Source organism: Lissotriton helveticus, chromosome 10 (assembly GCF_964261635.1).
Source record: "Lissotriton helveticus chromosome 10, aLisHel1.1, whole genome shotgun sequence".
NCBI classification, from domain to species: Eukaryota; Metazoa; Chordata; class Amphibia; order Caudata; family Salamandridae; genus Lissotriton; species Lissotriton helveticus.
Window position 1 is genome coordinate 69,792,653 of NC_136071.1, and position 21,370 is coordinate 69,814,022.

A 21,370-nucleotide genomic window follows, 5' to 3' on the forward strand; every position below is an offset into this window, starting at 1 on the left:
GATGGCACTGACACTTCTCAGTAGGGGTGCAATACTGTTAAGTGGAGAGTACCAACACTTCTCAGTAACTAACAGATACTCAGGGATAGGGAGCACTGATGGTTCAGTATTTCCATTTCAAGCACTGAACATTACTATAATGAGTTGGACTTGAGTTTTCCACTAACAAATCCTCTGCAATTCACAACAATATAAATGCCCAGAAGCTCAGCTTTTTCTTTTCATAAACTGTTTCTAAACCATTACACCTCTTGAGAACTGATAGGTCAAATAAAAATTAGATTCACATGTTTGAGGTGGCTTTAGTTGTATGTGATTGAAGTAGCTTGGAGCTCTTCTACCTCATTCCAGATTTTTTTGATTAGGGTGTTATCTGCAAAGACATTCTAAGATCTATGCTATTCTGTTTTCTTCAGCTATGAAGAGGATACGGTTGAGAGCAAGGTTTCTACTGGCCGCCAGGCGCATTCACCATTCTCATTTAGTGTACATATTTGATCGTTGATTTCTTGGTCACTGTTGATCCACCATGGGTAATATCCATTATATTTGCAGTGATAAATTGTATCCTCGCTGCACTCTGATGAATGGCAGATCTAAATTAATGAAAAGAGAAACCACAGTCAATAAGAAACTGAGTTAACATGAACACTATATGTACACTTTACAGATAAACATAGAAAAATAAGACTTCTGATTAAATGTATTTTAAAACAATGGTCCTCAGGTTTTTCTTTTTATAAGACTCAAAGAATCTGGGGCCAGATGTACTAACATTGGATTTGCAAAAAGTGGTTGCAAATTGCACACTGACATTTTGCAAATCCAAGGATTTACACAAAAAGACAATTTGTGATGGGACGTTTTGTCCCATTATCAAGTCAAATTATTTATTTATTATTTCCATCTTAACATTTTTATTGTGGTCCTCAGATATGAATCAGAGTATAAAGTCCAGGGCCTGCATTGTGTCATTCTCCTTCTACATCAACATTAGAAACCAATTACAAGTCAACCTGCCCTAGGAGAAGAGATACAGAGTGGCGGGCCATAACATTACTATCACGAGTTATTTTACCTCAAAAGGATAATAACATGCTCACCCAGTTTTAATGGATCAAACTTTACATGAGAATCAATTTTCGGGGACAAATAACGGTCTCTATCTTTTTCTGCTCCATTTACCATCTGCTTTGAGGAGAGGCCATTGGTAGACAAGGGACCATTCCAAGCTCTCCATGCCATAGAATGTGAATGGACATGGGTCCTACAGCATTTATCTTCACCCTCGTACTCTGTGGACCACTTTGGTTTTAATAACTATTGTATGTACTTTTGTTGTATGTTTTTTAAACTGATGAAATGTGACATTGTTATTGTATTGATCCTGCTTTTATGATTTTAACAATCGAATAAAGCCTGTTTTGACTGACTGACTGAATAGGTACTGTTCCACACTCAGTAAAAAACAAGTATTTCCCAGGCTCTTGAACAATGGGACAAGTGTAATACTGCCCCCAGCTCGGTTCTAGTGGAGCACCATATTGAAATTTCATTAGCAAGATGAAATCAATTCAAACAGACCATATTGTTCTCTTCAAACCAGAAGATTATTCTAAAGTCAGTGCTCCAAAGTGCAAAAGTTTTTAGATCTTTCAGTTTTTAACACAATACCCAAAACAACTGCTCCTCATCTCACAGAGAGTTTCTTTCTTTAGGATGATTTGCTTGATGTAGTAGAGTAAAGGTCACACTGCACATGAAGTAATCCAAGCATATTAAGATTTGGATGTCAAGCATATAAAGTACATATGAAAAATAAAAACGTTTGAATGAATGATAATACTAATATTGACATGACAGGCAGCATCAAGTAAAATAAAATTGTCTTTCTCTATTTGGCCACCAGGCCATTAAACCCAATTAAAATAAAAGGGCACTTATTCTAAAATATGAGGACATAATTGGTAGACTTGTTTAAGCAGAGGAAGTATGGCCTTAGTTCTTTTAATTCCCAACTTCTTATTTCATTAGTGTCATCAAAGCTCCAAGGTTACTCACTTTGCAGTCACAACTGTAGGCACCTTCCATCCCCTTTTTTTCGGTCTCAGATAACTTACTCCAAGGCACAATGTAGTTACAGTCGATCACGTCCAAACGACCATTCTGCATTTCACCTGGCGGTGAAGTGATAAAGAATAGGCACTGATTAACTCTTTTTACATCACAATATATTATGTTCATGACTTTTGAACAACTAATTACTAGGCACATCTTGAACTCCATCATTTATGCATTTCTGATTTTCCCTGTAGCTTCTCTTACCATCGTCCAGACTCTTTTTTTATTTTGCCCACAAGCTTAATTTATCTTACATTTTCCACAGAGGTAACTACAATTGATCCATTTTTTTAAAACAAACTTTATTGAGTTTTACATGCGTGTACTGTTGCAACATTCCAACACAAGTGCCATTAAAACAGTAGATACAGCTCATCATTTCCATTTCCAATGCACATCATATATCGGAAACGTGTCCTGGTAAATGTTGACAGTCTACTCACATATTCCTACAATCTAACAATATTATACTGTACTAGACAATCATAGCTTGTTCCAATTAGTTCTCAGTACTCTAATTTATCCCACCCCTCTTACCCCCTACCATTCCCTCCCTCTAGGTGTGCCACAAATCAGCAAGCTGCTATTATGCTGCAGCGGGTTGCCCCCGCTGCTTTTTGTATGCCTCGAAGGCTACAATTGATCCATCAGGGCATGGTCCATGTGAGAAATTTTGGATATTGATATACAGTGAGTAAAGATGTGGATCATTTATACAGACTGTGGTAGTCCAGAAAATCTATCATTGCCTCAGTTCTTGTAGAGCAATATTAACTTTATGGGACATAGCCACACTATGACCCTCATTTATGAGGAATTGGCATAGGACACTGTCACCAGTCATCTTGCTGCACTACCCTACGCCAATGTGAAAGGGCAGGAATGTCCTGTATTTATGAAATACAGTGTACTCCTCTCCTTTCCCCCTATGCTGGGGAGCAGTTTGCTTCCTAGGTCCAATGTAGGGTACCTTGCAAAATGGTGAAAGGATGCCTTTGTTGGAGGCAGGACTGTTTTTGTGAGGTACCTTCTTACAAAAAAACATCCTGAGCTCTAGGGAGGCATAAGAATTTGATGTTGACCCAGGTTAATTAAATTCGTTTGGAGCAGTGTCAAAATCTGTGAGAGTTGCATGGAAAAACCCACTGCAACACCCATGGAATTGATGCAGAGTAAGGCAACACAGCTACTTGTGCTACTTTGCCTTACTCCATATCTATGAGGCCATGCAAAGTCACGCAGGGTGGCTCGCTCCACAAGAGTGAAACAAATTGACACTGTGGCAGTGCAAGGCTCTCAAAATAGACCTCTATGTGGTTTATCCTGGACTTATAATACACGTCCTGATGCTAAAGCAATAAATATGCCTTCTTGAGCTCCATAATTAGTGATTTGAAACAGGTTTCTACAAATGATTGATAAAATATTATCCTTAAAATGGCAATCATCATGAAACCATTTTAGATCTTTGAAACCACATTTAGTAAATTTGCAGTGTCCACGTGTAAACAAACTCCATTTGGAAATGTGGTCACCCCTAGTTTTCCAATCTGATCTTTTCAACATATCTCCAAGGCTTGGCAAATTTCCTTAAGACATCAAAGGTGCTGTAGGTGCATCTAAGTCCTGATCTTGTCTTAAAAGGCTCAGTGTCTTGTTAATATTACCCAGAGAGTAGTACTACATTGTGTCTTCAATATTGAGTAGTTTATGTTTAGCAGATTTGTTTGTCATATTTCAAACAATTGCCAAAACAAATGGAATTTGTACTTGTAGCTGTTGACTGCAACTGTTACAAAACCCTTGCTTCTAACCTTGTTCTACAAATATTAAAGTTATTATTCATTAGTGTTACATTTATCTTCACTTGGAAGATATTCCCCAAATGCTATATTTTTTAAAAAATTAGATTTTGTTACATGAGCCTGCATACAAAACGTTGTTTACTGAAGTAGAGTGTCAAAGACGAGTAGATTTCAGTCCTAATTACTAACTTTCACAACATATGCGAAAATACTATTCCTTCACTTAGATTTACTGGTAATTTAAAGCTGTTTTGATTATCGTTATATTATTACATATTTTCTCAGTATATCAGTGTCTTTCCAAATTTTGAAAATGCCATCGTTAAATCTCAGTCAGAAGATTTTGTGGAGAAAACCAGTAGTAGGGTGCCATGCAGATTCTTGTTTACACCAATCCATATTCATACCGAGGCACTAGAGTGCAATTCGCATCCTTTGTAGTTCGGCATTAAAAATATATATATTTACCATTAAATGGTAAATAGTTATTGGAGAGTACAAATTGGATATGTTTTAGCATTTGTGAACTGTCCATAAATGAAGCCAACTTGATTTATGGAAATATAAGAACTGATTTAATATCAGCAGGATGTTGACATCCAAAAGTCTTTATAAAGACATGCTTTAGGTCCATCCTGGCACCCAGGTCGTATTCACAGATGTGACATGCATTACATATTGCTGAAAAAATTGTACCTGCCCAAAGGCTCCCTTTAAATTGAAAAATAAGCTAGCAGCTCAACTTTCTCGGTGAACATATATATATATAGATATATATATGTTACCTACTGGCGGTCGCCAGTAGGTAGTTATAGTTAGGATTGATTTCCATAGGGAAATCGCAACATTCTATTGGGAATAACTTTGGCGCCGGTTGAGGAATCTGCCTGAATTTTTCAGCAACTTTGCCTCGCGGTGCTCCGGTCCTTCTCTAAAAATTTGGGGGGGATCCGTGAAGCGGGGGCCGAGATAAATGGGGGTCCCAAAACGTGTTTTCCCCATGTTAATTCCCATAGGGCGGTCGATCTCACTTTTAGCTCGAACGGCTGAATGGATTTTCACCAAATTTGGCAAAATTGTAGGGACTGGTAGCCCGATGTGCCTTTGCTATGTCTCAAGATATGTGCTCCAGAGGATTTTGAGTAATTTGGGTTCAAAAAAATATATATATCTATAGCCGCGCCCCAGTACGCGCACCGGGGAGCGCACCGGGCGCCCTACACGAATTGCGCACGGAAAGCTGATTGGCTCTCGGGTGTCTGTAAACATTCGAAACAGTCCGCAGCGGCCGCCATCTTGTGTCTCGGTAGGATCAAGACATAAGAGGTGGCTAAAAACAAACGGGGAAATGAACAAAAGGGGGCAGGGTACACCCCCCCTGACCCCCTAGGTTTGATGTGGGGGCCATAAATGTGTCCCGCGGGACAAACATTTTTTTATTTTTTTTTCGATTTTCATGGGGGGAGCGCCCGGTACGTGCCCCGGGGTGCGTACCGGTACGCGTACCCTGCAGAAAAAAGATTGACAGAGATACTTCAAAACTATAGGTTTATTTTTATAAATTAAAGGTAGTTCTAAAAAGAACAGTTTTTTATTCTTTTTGTTGTTTTATATTTTTTTTATTGTTTTTTGGAACATTTTTTATTTTTTTGGCTTTTCTGAGGTTTTATTTATTTTTTTTTTTTAAGGGGAGAAACAAAAAATAGGGAATTCTAAAGGGCTCAACAGGAGCAAAAGAAAGGCGGAAAAAATCAATGTTTCTTTGGGCACTTGTGGTTATCCCAAGCAAGGTTAATAAGTGTGATGCTTTGCTGTCCATAGCATATTGTTTTGCCACAAAAAATACAAACCATTTTTAAATTGTGAAACTTTCTTTGTATGGTGGAGCACATTTCCCTAACTTCCGGTCCCGATGGAGTGGGATCATTAGTTTGGGAGGTGCTGGCAAAAGATTGGACAGGGTTTCTGGCCAGTTCCCTGACCTCTGCCCTAGCATAGTTATTTGGATGCCTGCGTAGCATATGCCTGATCATGGTGTGGTTGCCAAAGGAGTACTTTTTGTTGGGATTCCCCCTTGACAGCTCCTGATGACATATTAAGCAGGTTGCCTTAGGCGCATTTACTTTTTTCTTGTAATTGGGGATTGAAAAAAACTGCCAGATGGTGTGCTCTTTAGGTTTGTAGGTAATATTGTCCTCTCAGACGAATCTCCTCTCCTCCTCCTCCTCATCCTCCTCCTCTTCTTGATCTCCACCACTGTGAAGTTGTGGTGGTCCTTGTGGTGGTGGTGGTGGTGGTGGACCAGAAGCTCCAGCAGCTGCAGCTAACGTAGCCATTTTCGAATGAAATAATTGCAGGTCTTCCTCTCTCAAAGCACAAAGGTAGAATGAGGAAAAAAGTGGGGTCTTTTATCATTTGGAAAAGAAAACTGTTCTGAACCAATGAAAAGTGTTATTTTTAGGTCACATGACCTGGCCTTACATCATTAGGAAACCAAAAGTGAAATGAACCAATAAAAACTTTTATTTTCAGGTCCTATGACCCGACGCGCTTACGCGACGCGCCCCAGGGCGCGCTTGGGGGCACGTAGCGTAAGCGCGTCAGGACGATGCTCGATCGTATGCGCTCGCGTGCTTCCGGGTGCGTTTAGGCAGTGCGTCATATGACGCATCACGCGGTTACGCGAAACGTCACGATGTTGTTTTCGTTCGCGGGAATAGCGCTAACGGGACGCTCACCGGTACGCGCCCCGGGGCGCGCCGTAACATTGCGCTCACCGGTACGTTCACCGGAACGCGCCCCGGGGCAAAAAATTAAAAAATTTAAAAATTACATATTTATACAATATAAATTTCGTTATAAAAAAAATATTACTTTTCATACCTATAGAGATTTGCTATTAAAAAACCATTGAAATTCACTGAAAAACACATAGGTTTCACACCAGTTATAGTTAGGAATTAGCATTAAAAAAAACCTATTAAATTCACTGAAAAAACCATAGGTTTCACACCAGTTATAGTTAGGAATTAGCATTTAAAAAACCTATTAAATTCACTGAAAAAACCATAGGTTTCAAACCAGTTATAGTTAGCTGAAAGTTTTACTCGCATAAAACCATTGAAATTCCCACGTTATAGTTAGTTGGACTCACTATAACTTGCGCGTGCAATGCACTGCTGATGACATCACATATTACATCACTCATGACATGGTCATTGACATCACTCATGACATCACTGATGACACCATCCAGTGAATGTGTGTCTTTCCGAAAAATAAATATGTGTTATATATGTATATGTAAAAGTTGATGGAAGAATAAATGTTAGTTGGACTCACTATAACTTGCGCGTGCAATGCACTGCTGATGACATCACATATTACATCACTCATGACATGGTCATTGACATCACTCATGACATCACTGATGACACCATCCAGTGAATGTGTGTCTTTCCGAAAAATAAATATGTGTTATATATGTATATGTAAAAGTTGATGGAAGAATAAATGTTTAAATAAGTGTTTACATGGATGTTTAAAAAAAAAAAAATGATTGGTTAACTGGCTTATTAAGTGTATCTTAGGCAATACATGTATTAGTGAGTAATGTTTAAATATTTAAATATAAGGATTAGTGTTTCACTTTGTGTATAAGTGGCTGCATGGGTTGGTGAGTAGCTACATGTGTATGTATATGGGTTATTAGATGTTTTTTTTAATATCAGTATGAGTGTCTATATGGTTTAGCGAGGGTATTACTTAGCACATAGATGCATGAATGACTGACTCTCTGTTTGTATGTGTTTTGAAGACAGCATATGTGCAGGACTGTATGGGTGGATGAGTGTGTATATGTGTGTGTTAGTGAGTGAATGACTGTCTCACTAGTGTCTTTATCAGTAACTACATATGTTTTAATCTAGCATATGTGAATATTGATGTATTTAAGTATATGTGAGAGTGAGGGATTGTAAGAGATCCTGTTTAAATAACTATGTTTTTCTATAAGTGATTGTTTAACAGAGTAAACATGTGTATGTTTTCTTAGAAGTAAGGTGGTAGTGTGTGTATAGCTGTATATGCAAATAAATGGATGTTCAATTGTTTATTTGCATGTGTGAGTATGTGTGTGAGTAACTTTTGGAACACTATCGCTGTGTAACAGGATATATAGGTGTATCACTATATATGATGAGTGAGTATATGTATGAGTGACTACATAGAACTGTTGGTGAATGAGTGGATGTGTATATAGATGGTGGAATTAATGAATTGGTTGGTTCCGGATCATTAGGCAGGTTAAATCAGCATATGAGGCTCTGTGCACAAAAACGTCTTGATTAGTGCATGACGACAGCCTCACTTGTTGGAATATGCTGATTTAACCTGCCTAATGATCCGGAACCTACTAAGGAATGAAAGTAAGCCTAAATATTGCAACTAAACACTTGAACTTACCAGAAGTGATGAACAAACGCTCGCATTAGGAACGCTGTTCCCCAGCATGCACTAACTAACTGCAATGAGCATACGCCCACCAGAGGGTAGTAATGGTGATAAATAAAGCTGAAATTCAAACGCAATGCGAGGCTCAGGTGTTTGGTTTGTGGCAGCCCTAGAAGAAGGGATTTGTAATCCTGAAACGCGTTGGCTTTTAAAAATGAAAAGGAGCACTTAAGCAGGTTGCATTTGAAAGCCGTATGGGGAGGCTCTGTCGAGTGACCTCCTAAAAGCTTCAGGGCACTTTGGAATGCAAAATATCAGCACGGCAGCCCGGCCGTGAGGAGTGGCACCATCACTGACTGAAGGAGAAACACAGTTTCCAACAAGTGAGGCTGTCGTCATGCACTAATCAAGAAGTTTTTCAGCACAGAGCCTCATATGCTGATTTAACCTGCCTAATGATCCGGAACCTACTAAGGAATGAAAGTAAGCCTAAATATTGCAAATAAACACTTGAACTTACCAGAAGTGATGAACAAACGCTCACATTAGTAACTCTGTTCCCCAGCATGCACTAACTAACTGCAATGAGCATACGCCCACCAGAGGGTAGTAATGGTGATAAATAAAGCTGAAATTCAACGCAATGTGAGTCTCAGGTGTTTGGTTTGTGGCAGCCCTAGAAGAAGGGATTTGTAATCCTGAAACGCGTTGGCTTTTAAAAATGAAAAGGAGCACTTAAGCAGGTTGCATTTGAAAGCCGTATGGGGAGGCTCTGTCGAGTGACCTCCTAAAAGCTTCAGGGCACTTTGGAATGCAAAATATCAGCACGGCAGCCCGGCCGTGAGGAGTGGCACCATCACTGACTGAAGGAGAAACACAGTTTCCAACAAGTGAGGCTGTCGTCATGCACTAACAAAAACGTTTTTCAGCACAGAGCCTCATATGCTGATTTAACCTGCCTAATGATCCGGAACCTACTAAGGAATGAAAGTAAGCCTAAATATTGCAAATAAACACTTGAACTTACCAGAAGTGATGAACAAACGCTCGCATTAGGAACTCTGTTCCCCAGCATGCACTAACTAACTGCAATGAGCATACGCCCACCAGAGGGTAGTAATGGTGATAAATAAAGCTGAAATTCAAACGCAATGCGAGGCTCAGGTGTTTGGTTTGTGGCAGCCCTAGAAGAAGGGATTTGTAATCCTGAAACGCGTTGGCTTTTAAAAATGAAAAGGAGCACTTAACCTCTTCAGTGCTGCGCGAATTTCGCTGCAGTGCTGAAGGGTCATAAATCATATTGACTCATGACGGAAATGTTCCGTCATCAGCACCGGAGCACCGACGCTGATGACGGAACCGTTCCGTCATGAGCATGGAAGGGGTTAAGCAGGTTGCATTTGAAAGCCGTATGGGGAGGCTCTGTCGAGTGACCTCCTAAAAGCTTCAGGGCACTTTGGAATGCAATATATATATATATATATATATATATATAGATATATATATACTAGCAGCCCGTCCCCTGACGTTGTCTGCAATGCTGTCAATTTGCAAGGCAATTTATTTTTAAAACTTACACTGAATCGCCCCATCACCGGGTTCAGGCCCCGCGTTTTTTTTAAACCTTACTCTGAATCGCCCCATCACCCGGCTCAGGCCCCGTGTTTTTTTGGGATGTATGACATTACAACGCATGCTTTTACCACGCATGCCTTTACATCGCAGTTTTTACAACGCATGCTGTTACAACGCATAGCATTAAGGGGTGCTGGATAGTGAGTAGTTTAATTTACTATTCCAACTCCAGTCCCCGTGGATAGTAGGGAAGGTGTTGGATAGTAAATTAAATCTATTCCCTATCCTAGAGCGCCCCCAGCGCTATGCCTTGTAATGACATGCATTGTAATAGTTTTGTCGTAAAGGCTCTGCATGGTAAAAGTTGCGTCGAAAAGGATGTTCCACGTTTTTTTATACCTTACTCTGGATCGCCCCATTACCCGGCTCAGGCCCCGTGTTTTTTTTAAAAACTTACTCTGAATCGCCCCATCACCCTGCTCAGCCCAGCGTTTTTTTTAAAACTTACTCTGGATTGCCCCATCACCCGGCTCAGGCCCCGTGTTTTTTTTAAAACGTACTCTAAATCGCCTCATCACCCGGCTCAGGCCCCGCGACTCAGAATCGCCTCATCACCCGGCTCAGCCCCTGCCGAAGAATGCGTCCACTGTGAAGCCGACAGCAATTAGACGTCCCACATCGCGTAAACTTGCAACGCCCACAAAAATGGTAAATGCAACGCCCACTTGTTTTGGGACGACGCCCACTCATATTGGCGCGGCTCGGCTCCATCCGACGGAAATTACACGCCCCACATCGTGTCAACGGCCAACGGCCACAACAATGGTAAATGCAACGCCCCCTCTTGGTCCCAGCAGGCCACGCCCATTGCTCTATGCACACGCCCATGCACACGCCCATGGCTTTCCAGCAGAACGCCCATGCCAACAATGGACTACTTTTCCCCTAACGTTCTTTCGCCCTTATAATGTATATGGTGGCCAGCTGTATAGCCTATGACCATCTGCTGCAACTGTCGAATGCTGTATTGGGTGTTGTGATTGGTGCTGTGGTTCCTGAGATTACCCGCCTCAAAGGTTTGGGCTCTCTCTTTATTATATTAGTATTGATATATGTGTGTATATACTACCAGCGCTCTCACTATCTGGCTTTGATATGCTACTCGCCTTGATATTTTAAAATGTGCATATGTTGCCGAAGCGTTTCAGGGCTCAAGTCCCCTTCTTCATAGGCTGGTAATGTGATGCAGCAAAGGTCACCATTCACTTTCAGCATTTTTTATTCAATTTCCGGCCCACAGTGGGCGTTTGCATAGTGCAGGAATCCATAGATGAATTGCGGGACATCTAGTTCCTATGGTGAGCAAAGCGTTACTTTCCCTTGGTAGGTTTGAAGCGCATTTCTTATTTAGGCTTGTAAAAAGTCCTCAGTAGGTTTTTGGAATATAACTGGCGAACTCAGTAAACACCCACTGTGGGCCGGAAATTGAATAAATAATACTGAAAAATAATGGTGAGCTGTTGAAATATCAAGGCGAGCAGCACTTCAAAGCCAGATGGTGAGAGCGCTGGGAGTGCCTTCTCAGTGCTCCTGGCACATTGTATAACATATATATATATATACATATATATATATATATATATATATTCTCCATGGTTGGTTCCTTTCGCCACTCCAACAGCGCTCAGTACGGGTGCGGCGCCCTGCAGCTGAACCACGCTGCTGATATCTTGTCCACAGCTCCCTCACAGGAAACAAATGGGTCGCACTCCACGGGTATTCTTTTTGCAGTTTTTATTTTTTTTTTTATTTTATTGTTTTAAGTTACATTTCCACAGGCAGATGTTCCGATCTACGCGTTTCGGTATTACAAATACCTTGCTCACGATCAACCGTTCTCTGGGCTACCCCTTCAAGATATACCACAATACAATGTGTTTCATACATCACTTCCTGTTCGGGGTGTGTCAGAGCCTCTAAGCTTTATGGGACATGTAGTTTTTTTACTAAAGTGTCGATATTGCTTCATATCGCCCAATTTTTACATTTTATATTTCATTAGATGCAAATAAAGATGTTGTGACATGCTGGTGATATTAAGTTCCCTCTAGTGGGATTAGGAAACAGTATGGTAACAATTTTGACTCCGTTTGTTTCTAAGCAGCTGCATTATTTTGTTTCTAATATTTTCCCTCTGGTGGGATGACATTATATATGTAGGAATCATATAATTAAACTCAGCATTATCGGTATCACTGATTTATAAGTACAATTTGATTCTCACATAGTGTGAGGCTTTCTTAATATCCCAGATTCCCCATAGTGCTCAATTCCACCTTCATTATTCTAACAACCGCTTGAGTGATTTCACTATTATAATATCACATTTTCGTCATTACTTATTTCTTTTGCACCTATTAACCGCAGTCAACATGGAGTAAATATATATTGGGCGTCACAAAAGTTTAAGAAAAGAGAAGTTTTCATAAATGTATATACAATTCTTCAGATTGATTCAGCCCATAGGGCGTTAAAGTTCGTAGGTTTAGGATATGGCGGGATTCCTTTTGTCGTAAGAGTCTTTCTCTGTCTCCTCCTCGATCTTTCTTGGGGACACTTTCCAGACCAAAGAATTTCAGTTGGCTCCAGTCACTCTGATGATACAGTTCCATGTGCTTGGCTATTGCATTAGCCTTGTCTTTGTGGATAGTGGCACGCACATGTTCCAGTATGCGTTTTTTAAGTTCACATATTGTGCTGCCCACATACCTCATGGGGCATGGGCATTCCACGACATAGACCACATGGGTTGTTTTGCATGTGATCAGCTCCTTTATCTCCCAGGTCTTTTTGTTGGACATTTGTACCTGTTTAATGGGTTTGGCGATCTGACACACCTTGCAGGCGTAGCACTTCACGAACCCCGTTGTTTTTAGCCACTCATCCTTTTTTGTTTTTTTAAGATGGCTATGGATCAGATGATCCTTGAGGTTCTTTGCCCTTCTGTAGGTGATCGTTGGATGTGGTCCCACCATGTCTTTCACAGTTTCGTCCAGTTGAAGTATTTTCCAATTACGCTTGAGGATATCAGCAATTCTTTTGCTCTCGTTAGAGTAATCCATTATCATGCGTATGGGTTCCGCTTCCTCTGCTGATTTTTTAGGTTTTCTCTGGAGACATTCCTCTCTTGTTTTTTTATCTGTTCTTTCCCAGCATTTGTTCACAATGCCTTTGTTGTATTTGCGTTTTTCGAATCTTTTCGAGGTTGCAGTGCTGTGTTTTTCCCATTCTTCATTTTCGCTGCAGATCCTCCGGATTCTCAAGAATTCCCCATATGGGATACTACTGATCAGGGAATGTTGGTGGAAGCTGGTTGCTTCTAGTGTGGAGTTGGTGGCAGTGACTTTACGATGCAATGTTGTTTGAATCTGGTTCCCTCGAATATAGATCTCAGTGTCCAGAAATACAATCCTCTCATTGCTTATAACATAGCTAAATTTGAGATTTGGTATGCTGTTATTCATGATGTCGAAGTATCTCTGGAAATCCTCTTTGCTGCCATCCCAGATGATGAGTAAATCATCTATATAGCGGGTCCAGCTTATTACTTTATTCAGTGCTGTTTCGTTGCTGTTGCTCCACGCTATTTCCTTCTCCCACCATCCCATCGCCAGACAGGCATAGCTGGGACTGAAGGAAAATCCCATCGCCGTCCCGCTGTTTTGGGAGTATAGTTCATCCCCAAACATGAATATGTTTCTGGTTAGACAGATCTGGATCATATCCAATATCATCTGGTTGTGATGTGAAAATTCCATTTTTCGTTCTTTCAAGAAATAGTTACACGCTGTAAGGCCCATGTCATTCCCTATGTTGGTATAAAGGGAGATGACATCCATGGATACCAATTGGTACGTGTCCTGCCATGGAGTATTTTCAAGTTTCCTGAGCAGATCACTCGTGTCTTGTACATAGGAGTCCAGGTCTAGTACAAACGGATTCAGGAAGTGATCGATATAGTTGGCAATGGGTTCCAGGAGTGAGCCTTTGGCAGAAAGGATCGGGCGTCCCGGGGGCATCTTTGCGTGCTTGTGCAGTTTAGGTAGAAAATATATGGTTGCGGTAACTGGGTGCGCTACCGTTAGATATTTCCTTTCCTCTTCGTCAATTAGACCTTTTTCTGACCACTCAAACAGTCTTGCATCCACCATTTCCTTTATTTCCATGGTGGGATTTTTTCTCAGTTTGTCATAATACTTTGTGTCTCTTAATTGACGGTGCGCTTCCGTGATATATGCCGTCTTTTCCAGTATTACCACATTTCCGCCTTTATCGGCCATTTTTATTTCAATTTGTTGGTCTGCCACAAGTTCCTCGAGCGCCTTTCTCTCCAATTCTGTTAAATTGTCTTTGTACTTGATGTTTTTCAGTTTATATAAGTCTTGGGTTACAGCCTCCTGAAAGAGATCAATCTTATTTCCGCAACCATATATTTTCTACCTAAACTGCACAAGCACGCAAAGATGCCCCCGGGACGCCCGATCCTTTCTGCCAAAGGCTCACTCCTGGAACCCATTGCCAACTATATCGATCACTTCCTGAATCCGTTTGTACTAGACCTGGACTCCTATGTACAAGACACGAGTGATCTGCTCAGGAAACTTGAAAATACTCCATGGCAGGACACGTACCAATTGGTATCCATGGATGTCATCTCCCTTTATACCAACATAGGGAATGACATGGGCCTTACAGCGTGTAACTATTTCTTGAAAGAACGAAAAATGGAATTTTCACATCACAACCAGATGATATTGGATATGATCCAGATCTGTCTAACCAGAAACATATTCATGTTTGGGGATGAACTATACTCCCAAAACAGCGGGACGGCGATGGGATTTTCCTTCAGTCCCAGCTATGCCTGTCTGGCGATGGGATGGTGGGAGAAGGAAATAGCGTGGAGCAACAGCAACGAAACAGCACTGAATAAAGTAATAAGCTGGACCCGCTATATAGATGATTTACTCATCATCTGGGATGGCAGCAAAGAGGATTTCCAGAGATACTTCGACATCATGAATAACAGCATACCAAATCTCAAATTTAGCTATGTTATAAGCAATGAGAGGATTGTATTTCTGGACACTGAGATCTATATTCGAGGGAACCAGATTCAAACAACATTGCATCGTAAAGTCACTGCCACCAACTCCACACTAGAAGCAACCAGCTTCCACCAACATTCCCTGATCAGTAGTATCCCATATGGGGAATTCTTGAGAATCCGGAGGATCTGCAGCGAAAATGAAGAATGGGAAAAACACAGCACTGCAACCTCGAAAAGATTCGAAAAACGCAAATACAACAAAGGCATTGTGAACAAATGCTGGGAAAGAACAGATAAAAAAACAAGAGAGGAATGTCTCCAGAGAAAACCTAAAAAATCAGCAGAGGAAGCGGAACCCATACGCATGATAATGGATTACTCTAACGAGAGCAAAAGAATTGCTGATATCCTCAAGCGTAATTGGAAAATACTTCAACTGGACGAAACTGTGAAAGACATGGTGGGACCACATCCAACGATCACCTACAGAAGGGCAAAGAACCTCAAGGATCATCTGATCCATAGCCATCTTAAAAAAACAAAAAAGGATGAGTGGCTAAAAACAACGGGGTTCGTGAAGTGCTACGCCTGCAAGGTGTGTCAGATCGCCAAACCCATTAAACAGGTACAAATGTCCAACAAAAAGACCTGGGAGATAAAGGAGCTGATCACATGCAAAACAACCCATGTGGTCTATGTCGTGGAATGCCCATGCCCCATGAGGTATGTGGGCAGCACAATATGTGAACTTAAAAAACGCATACTGGAACATGTGCGTGCCACTATCCACAAAGACAAGGCTAATGCAATAGCCAAGCACATGGAACTGTATCATCAGAGTGACTGGAGCCAACTGAAATTCTTTGGTCTGGAAAGTGTCCCCAAGAAAGATCGAGGAGGAGACAGAGAAAGACTCTTACGACAAAAGGAATCCCGCCATATCCTAAACCTACGAACTTTAACGCCCTATGGGCTGAATCAATCTGAAGAATTGTATATACATTTATGAAAACTTCTCTTTTCTTAAACTTTTGTGACGCCCAATATATATTTACTCCATGTTGACTGCGGTTAATAGGTGCAAAAGAAATAAGTAATGACGAAAATGTGATATTATAATAGTGAAATCACTCAAGCGGTTGTTAGAATAATGAAGGTGGAATTGAGCACTATGGGGAATCTGGGATATTAAGAAAGCCTCACACTATGTGAGAATCAAATTGTACTTATAAATCAGTGATACCGATAATGCTGAGTTTAATTATATGATTCCTACATATATAATGTCATCCCACCAGAGGGAAAATATTAGAAACAAAATAATGCAGCTGCTTAGAAACAAACGGAGTCAAAATTGTTACCATACTGTTTCCTAATCCCACTAGAGGGAACTTAATATCACCAGCATGTCACAACATCTTTATTTGCATCTAATGAAATATAAAATGTAAAAATTGGGCGATATGAAGCAATATCGACACTTTAGTAAAAAAACTACATGTCCCATAAAGCTTAGAGGCTCTGACACACCCCGAACAGGAAGTGATGTATGAAACACATTGTATTGTGGTATATCTTGAAGGGGTAGCCCAGAGAACGGTTGATCGTGAGCAAGGTATTTGTAATACCGAAACGCGTAGATCGGAACATCTGCCTGTGGAAATGTAACTTAAAACGATAAAATAAAAAAAATAAAAAAATGCAAAAAGAATACCCGTGGAGTGCGACCCATTTGTTTCCTGTGAGGGAGCTGTGGACAATATATATATATATATATATATATATATATATATATATATATATATTCACTGAAAAAACCATAGGTTATAGACCATATATAGTTAGGAATTAGCATTTACAAAACCTTATTTTACTCACACAAAACCATTGAAATTCGCATATATAGTTAGTTGCACTAACTATATATCGCGCACCCGCAATCCACTGCTGATCATGTCACATATTACATCATTCATGACATGGTCAGTGACATCACTGATGACATCACTGATGACATCTCAAATGACATCACTGATGACATCACTGATGACATCATCCAGTGACTGTGTGTTTCTGTAAAGTTTAAATATGTTTTACATATTGAAGAATGAGTGGATGTATAAGTGTCTGAATGAAGGTTTTAGTAGGTGTGTGATTGACTGTATGAGTGAGTGATTAAATGCGTCTTACTGAATGCATGGGTTAGTGACTAAACTGTCTGAAAGTGTGCATCAGTATGTCTGTTGTTGTGCAAGCTGCTGCATGTGTTGATCAGTAGCTATATGATTGGCTATATGGGTTATTGATTGGTTGCCCAAGTATTTGTATGGGAGACTGAGTGTGTGTGTGGCTGGCTGGGAGGTGTGTGACTCTGTGCAGATCAATGTATACTTGTATCAGTGATTGTATAAGAGAGTAAGTATGTGTTAGTATATGTTTGAAAATGTAAGGTGCTCTATGTTTAGCTGTATAGATGAGAAAATGGAAGTGTGATTGATTCTTTACAGGACTGACTAGGTGTGTGAGTAACTCCATGGATGAGTGCCAGAGTGTGAATGTCTGTATAGGTGTATGAGTGCATATGATAGTGTTGTAAAGATGAGTGATTGTATGTATGAATGATTGTATGGGTGAATGAGTGAATGTGTGTGTACACGTAGGAATCAGTGAGTGCGTATGTAGTAACTAGTATTGGTGTGTCAATGGTTTCCAAAATTATACTCTGTATTTAACACTGGGTGTAACAGAGGTTATATTAGAGTGTGAGGAGATGCATTGTATTGTCACATGAATGATATCATCAGTGATGTGATCATTGATGTCAAATGAGATGTCATCAGTGATGTCATCAGTGATGTCATTTGAGATGTCATCAGTGATGTCATCAGTGATGTCACTGACCATGTCATGAATGATGTAATATGTGACATCATCAGCAGTGGATTGCGGGTGCGCGATATATAGTTAGTGCAACTAACTATATATGGAATTTCAATGGTTTTGTGTGAGTAAAATAAGGTTTTGTAAATGCTAATTCCTAACTATATATGGTGTATAACCTATGGTTTTTTCAGTGAATTTTCAAGGTTTTGTAAATGCTAATTCCTAACTATATATGGTCTATAACCTATGGTTTTTTCAGTGATTTTCAATGGTTTTATAATAGCAAATATCAAAAGCTTTAAAATGTATTCTTCTTTAAATCGAAAAATATATTTTATATGTTTTTAATACAATTTTTTTATATATTTTTTTATTATTTTTTTTTGTTTCGCTCCCGGTCCGCGAACCGGGTAGCTTCCCGTTAGCTCAATTTGCTGCCGCGACCCGGTCCGCGTACCGGTAAACGTTCCGTTTGCGCAACTGCCGCGTTAGAAAACAACATCGTGATGCGTCGCGTAACCATGACGTATCGCGTTGTCGCGTAATGCGTCATATGACGCGCCGCGTTAGCGCACCCGGAAGCGCTCCGGTGCGCGAAGCGAGGCGCGAAGCGCAGCTTCCCGGAAGCGATCCGGGGCGCGGCGCGGAGCGCGTAACGTAAGCATAACAGGTCACGTGACTTGTTAATAAAACTTTTCATTGGTTCATTTCACTTTTGGTTTCCTAATGATGTAAGGCTAGGTCATGTGACCTAAAAATAACACTTTTTCATTGGTTTAGAACTATTTTTTTTCCCAAATGATGAAAACCCCTCCTTGTTTCCTCACTCTGACTTTCAACTTTGTGAGAGGAAGACCTTTTTTGATTACTTAGAAATGGCAAGTCTTGTAGCTGCAGCTGGTGCACCCCCACCACCACCACCACCACCTCCTAGGAAGAGAGGACCACCTCCTCAGGTTATCGTTCAGCAAGAGGAGAAAGAAGAGGAAGAAGAGGAAGAGGAGCAAGAGAGGCAGTTTTTGCCTGAAGGGCCTAGGAGGTCCCATGTCAAGGAAAATTTCATTTGGCAATTTTCAAATATCCCCAGGGCCAAAAAAAAGAAAATGCCCGCTATGTTACTTGCCTTATCTGCAAAAAAGATCTGTCCAGAGGGACAGATAAGAAATATAGCTATGGCAATTACACCATGCATCGCCATATGGAGAGGTGGCACCCTAATAATTATAGTGCTGCGCAGGTACGTGACCTGCAGGATAACCCCCCTCCTGTGGCCAGAACATCAAATGTAGAGGCAGTGACAGGACCAGAGGCGAGGGAGACGGTCCCAAATATACAGATGAAGTTTGGGAGTGTGAAACAAGTGTGTGTTTATTGCGGCCAATTGATTTGCTACAGGGAAAGTAGCATAAATGTAATCAATGTAGCTATTGACAATCATAATTGTCCAAAACACCCCAGAAAATAAATTATCTTTTTTTTTGTTTCTCCTGTTGAGCCCTTTATAATGAATCATTTTCATTTCTCCCCCCCCCCCCAAAAAAACAAAACAAATATAAAACCGTTCAAAAAATACAAAAAGTAAAAAAAAAATCAGAAAAATAATAAAAAAAATATAAAACAACAAAAATAATTTAAAAAAAAGTTCTTTTCAGAACTACCTCCCCTTTATAAAAAATTGCTAGAATGTTTAGCACTCTGGTGACCTCTATTTCTTTTGATTCGCTTCCCGGTTCGCGCGCCGGTACGCGAACCGGAAGCGAACCAGAAAAAAAAATGTAAAAAAAAAAAGAAGAGTAAGTATAAGGGAAGGAAACAGAGAGTAATGTTAAAAGAAAGACAGCTAGAGGGAGTAACACAGAGATACTGTTTAATAGATCTATTTACCAAAGAAAAGATGGAAGAGGGTATAATTGTGAAAAACAAAATAGATAAGGAAGTGAAAAAAAAGGAGAGTAGAAGAATAATAAACAAGAGTTTCTTAGAGAATGTGAGTGAATGTTCAAAATAAGAAGAAAAACAGTAAAGGATGTGGAATGAGAGGTAGGGATAGAACCGGACTAAAAGAACAATCCTGAGGGAAAGTGTTAAGAAAACAGTGAGCAAAAGTAAATAGGAATAAAACAAGATGTATGATAGTGACTAAGGTTAAAACATGTGGAATAACAGAGAGAAAAAACAGAAAGCAGAAAAGAAGAAGTGACAGAAAAGCAATGATTGAAACAGCAAAGAAATGTAAATAACATAGGGGCATATTATCAACACAGGCAATAAAATTATCGCTGCTTTTATCGGCAGAAAACTGCCGCTAAAGCTGCTTTTGCGGCAGAAAACTGCCGCTAAAGCCGCTTTTGCAGCAGTTTTCTGCTGATAAAAGCAGCGATAATTTTATCGCCTGTGTTGATAATATGCCCCTTAGTGTGTTTGAACTACAGGGAGAAAGCATAATGAACAAGTAGTGAAAGAGTGATGAGTCAGAGATAGTGAGAGTAATAGAGACGGAGTGAGTGAACAGGAGTGAGGAACTATGAGAACAGAGGGACTGAGAAAAGGAGTGGAAGGAGTAGAGTAAGTAAGTAATAGAAAAAGGAATGAGTGAAGTAGGAAAGGCAGGAAACTGACGGTTAAAGAAATGAAGCAGTGGAACTAATAGAAGTTAAATGTGATAGAAATGTAACGAAAACAGTACAAAACACTTACCTTATAATTGTCGTTAACTTAGTCACTTGTTATTTTTATACTTTCAATCTGTGAAAGAAAGAACAAAAATTTGAAAAATATTAAAACATGTATTTAAAAATTAGAAAAGACAAGGGAAAAGATTGACAATCATCCAATTTTACAAAGAAATAAAGTTAGAGATAAACATGCTTAGGTATCTCATTGTGCAGATGTAGTGTAGCATATCAAAGAGTACGCAGAAGGGGAGCACTGTATGCAACAATTTTGACACTTACAGAAGAATCAGCTTCTCCATGCCCCCTACACAGTCCTAAATGTTTACAGTTTAAACTGACGGTATCTTGTTGCAGATGAAGTGAGGCCTATCTTGCAACATGGTGCATCTTTTGCATCACTGCTGCGTCACAAAAGTGACGCAACAGCGGCACAAAAGAGGCGCACGGCCATCATAAATCTGCCCCTAACGTTTTAAATGATTGATTCAAGATGACGATAAGGTGTGGCCTATCCAGAGGTTTGTTTGAGGTGAGGCCTACTCAGGGTTGCAGATGAAATTTAGGCTTATTGAAGAGTACAGAGGAGATAATACATGTGCAGGCCTACCAATGAAGTGAGTCATATCCACTGCACTCTTGAACAAAGGCCAGACCTCATCTGTGTCCCTGGACAGGCCTAAACCTCATCTGCACAATGTGATTCGTAATGTTAGGAAACACAGGTGATGTAATTGAAAAATGTGCAATTT

General features: G+C 40.2%; 1 pseudogene across 1 annotated transcript in view; it reads right to left on the reverse strand.

The window, feature by feature from the left end:
• Positions 1 to 398: 398 nt before the first annotated feature.
• Positions 399 to 21,370, reverse strand: part of LOC144783940 (metalloproteinase inhibitor 1-like) — a 231,489-nt pseudogene continuing 210,517 nt past the window's right edge. Inside the window, exons 4-5 of the transcript XR_013601609.1 lie at positions 2,062 to 2,177; positions 399 to 596 (exon numbers count right to left, since the gene is read on the reverse strand). The product of XR_013601609.1 is annotated as a metalloproteinase inhibitor 1-like (transcript). The remainder of the gene's footprint in view (positions 597 to 2,061; positions 2,178 to 21,370) is intronic.